Source organism: Tupaia chinensis, unplaced genomic scaffold (genome assembly GCF_000334495.1).
Source record: "Tupaia chinensis unplaced genomic scaffold, TupChi_1.0 Scaffold000231_2, whole genome shotgun sequence".
Taxonomy (NCBI): domain Eukaryota; kingdom Metazoa; phylum Chordata; class Mammalia; order Scandentia; family Tupaiidae; genus Tupaia; species Tupaia belangeri.
This window is the reverse complement of record NW_006159707.1, coordinates 1,996,293-1,999,980: the sequence shown is the minus strand read 5'-3', so window position 1 is coordinate 1,999,980 and position 3,688 is coordinate 1,996,293.

The following is a 3,688-nucleotide window of genomic DNA, read 5'->3' as shown; positions in this document are numbered from 1 at the left end:
AAACCTCAGTAAAACATCCCTTCACAACTATCAAAAAGACAAAAGATAACAAGTGTTGGCAAGGATATAGAAAAAGGGAACTCTTGTATATTGATGATAGTATTATAAATTAGTACAACTGGAAAACAGTGTGGAAGTTCCTAAAAAAAGAAAACTAAAAATGGAATCATCATATTATCCCGTGATCCTAATTCTGGGTCAAAGGAAATAAAATCAGTATGTCAAAGAGATATCTGCACTCCCATATTCATTGCAGCATTATTCACAATAGCCAAGATATGGAAACAAACTGATTAGTGGATAAAGACAATGTAGTGTGTATACACAATGGAATACTATTCAGCCTTTAAAGAGTGGGACATTCTGGGGCCAGCAGGTGGTGTAATGATTACATCACTAGACTCCCATGCAGTCAACTGCAGTTCAAGACCCGGACCCAGTGACTTAAAACTCACACTGTGTGCGTGTGCATGTGTGCCCAAAATCCAGAGAAAAAAATAGTGATTGTGGTGTGGCCATCCCCCTGGAAGGGTGATTTCTCACTTTCTGTCTGTCTCTCTGGTGAGCACACATACCCTATAGCAAAAAAAAATCTCTAAAATAATTTTTTTTTTGGAGAGATTTTCACTGTAGGGCACGTGCGCTCGCCAGACAGACAGAGAGAGACATAGAGACAGAAAGCGAGAAATCACCCCCCAGGGGGGATGGTCACACCGCAATCCCTTCTCCTCCATTCTCCTCTTGGGATCTTGGGCATGCACGCACACGCGCCCGGCGTGAGTTTTAAGCCACCGGGTCCGGGACACGAACCGCGGTCGACTACGTGGGAGTCCAGCGACATAGCCATTACGCTAACTGCTGGTTCCCTAAAATAATTTTTAAAATAAGGTGGGACATTCTTTTATTTGTGACAACATAATGAACCTAGGGGACATTATGCTAAGTGAGACACACTTAGGCACAGAGAAACAAATACTGTATGGTCTCACTTATGGAAGCTAAGTCACTGACAGAAATAGAGTAGAATGGTGGATACTACGTTGCTTAAGACTGCATACATACATGGTAAATATTTAGATAAGAGCAAGAGAATTCACATTATGAAATCAAGATGAGAAAACAGTGGGAGTTGTCATTGGAGGCTGACCTGGATGGGTCTCTAGATCATTACTCTTTAAACTTAACATATACGGTTTCTGTGTGTTTATATATGTGTGTGTGTGTGTGTGTTGCAAAATAAAAACAAAGGGAAATACACATATGAAGTTGGTTGTCCTCAACAAAAGTGAAAAAACATTCAAGGGAGAAAGGACAGCCAGAGAGCCTATGAATAAAGGGGGTGGAACAACTGCAAGTCCATGTGCATTAAAAAAAAAGAAAGAAAAAAAAGCCTTGACCAATAAAAATAACAAACTGAAAATGGAAGATAGGCCTAGATATAAAACCTAAAGCTATACAATTTATAGAAGAAAATGTAAGAGAAAACCTGTTACCTTGAGTTGGGCAAAAATTTCTTAGATTAAGACAGAAAAAACATGATCCATAGAATAAAAATTTGATGTATTGAACTTCATCAAAATTTTAAGTGTTTGCACCTTCAAATACACTGTTAAAGAAATGAAAAGACAGGACTAGCAGTTGGCATAATGTTTACATCACTGAACTCTCATGTAGTTGACCACAGTTCAAGTCCAGATCCAGCAGCTTAAAAGTCACACCAAGCATGTATGCATGTGTCGCGAAATGCTGAGAGGAGAATGGAGAAGGGACTGTGGCATGGCCATCCGCCCTGGGGGATGATTTCTCATTTTCTGCCTCTCCGTCTCTCTAGCAAAGCACACCTGCCCTATAGCAAAAATCTCTTTAAAAAAAAAAAAAAAAAAAACACTGTTAAAAAAATGAAAAGACAAGATACAGACCAGGAGAGAATATTTGCAAAATACTCTATATATACATAAACACGCGCATGCGCGTGCACACACACACACACACACACACACACACACATACTCAAAAAACTTTTGAAGCCCAGCAATAGGGAAACAACCTAGTTTTAAAATGGGCAAAATAGGACCAGCCTAAAACACTCTGAAAAATGAAATTAAGAAAACAATGTAATTTACAATAGCATCAAACAGAATACAATTCTTAGAAATAAATTTAATAATATAAGAGAAAAACTTGTACAGTGAATGCTACAAAACATTGTTGAAAGTCACTAAAGAAGATCTAAATAACTGGGGAGATATTTCATATTCAAGGATCAGAAGATTTAACATCGTAAAGAGAGCAATACTCCCCAAGCACATCAACAAATTCAACAAATCTCTTTCAAAATTCCAGCTGGCTTTTATGCAAAAATGGATAAGCTGATCCTGAAATTCATATTTAAATAAATGTATATGTGTGTATATGTATATGTGTGTTTATATATAAATTTCTATATACATATATAATTTTGGTTGCATATTTTACACTCATTTTATACTGTGCTTTTCACTTAATTCTGTATTTTAGACACCTGTCCATATTAGTATATAGCAGCATGTTTCATTCCTTCTTTTTTTAAAAAAGCAGGCTGTTAGGGACCAGCAGTTAGTGTAATGGCTATGTCACTGGACTCCCATGTAGTCGACTGCAGTTCAAGTCCCAGACCCGGTGGCTTAAACTCACACCGGGCGCATGTGCGTGTGTGCCCAAGATCCTGACAGGAGAATGGAGAAGGGATTGCGGTGTGGCCATCCCCCCTGGGGGGTAATTTCTCTCTTTCTGTCTCTCTGTCTCTGTCTGTCTGGCGAGCGCATGCGCCCTATAGCAAAAACCTCTCCAGTAAATAAATAAATAGGCAAGCTGTTAGGTAAAACTGAATACTGCCTCCCAGTTCCATTTGTTTGGCCTTAGCTGGAGTGGCCCCAAATATAAGTGCTCTGCTAGAGATTTGGGCAGAGTTCATATATAAAATTTGAGGATCCCTTTCTCTGGATCTCTTTCTCTCTCTCTCTTTCTTTCTTTCTTTTCCTTTCTTTTTTCACATGCACTCACCTAAGAGGGAGGAGAGAGAGAAAGAGAGAAAAAGTGAGAAATCACCCCCAGGGATTGCCGTGCTGCATTCCTTCTCCTCCATTCTCCTCTCTGGATTCTGGGTATGCATGCACCATGGACCCAGTATATCCCTCAAGTCACCAGGTCCGGGACCCGAACCGCACCATCAGCCTTGTGGGATCCAGCCACCTTAACCAAACGACCACCCACTGGCCCCCCTGAATCTCTCCTTTCTAGGACTCTCCCCTTCAATGCCCAGAAACTGTAATTGTACATCCCCTGCCCTCTGGTTCTTTGGGCCAGTAACACCAGAATTTCTCTTGGCATTTAAGCCACCTCATTGGCACAGACATGTCGTGCCCTCAAAAATGGGACCCTCACCCAGTGTTGTCCCATTCTTACAAGTGGTGACACCTATTTAGCACCTGCCTGTTGGTGGTCACTCCTCAGTGTCTTTAGGCAGATATTTTTACATTTTGTCCAGAATTTAGAGTTGTTACTGAGCAAGATTGATTTGGGGGCAGTTAGTTGCCATGACTGGGAGCAAAATTTTGCCTCATTCTTTTTAACTGCCATGTTTTACTTTTAGGACAACCCTGCTTCAAAGTTAATATTATTGCCTCCTGTTTTCAAAGCAATGTCTAAT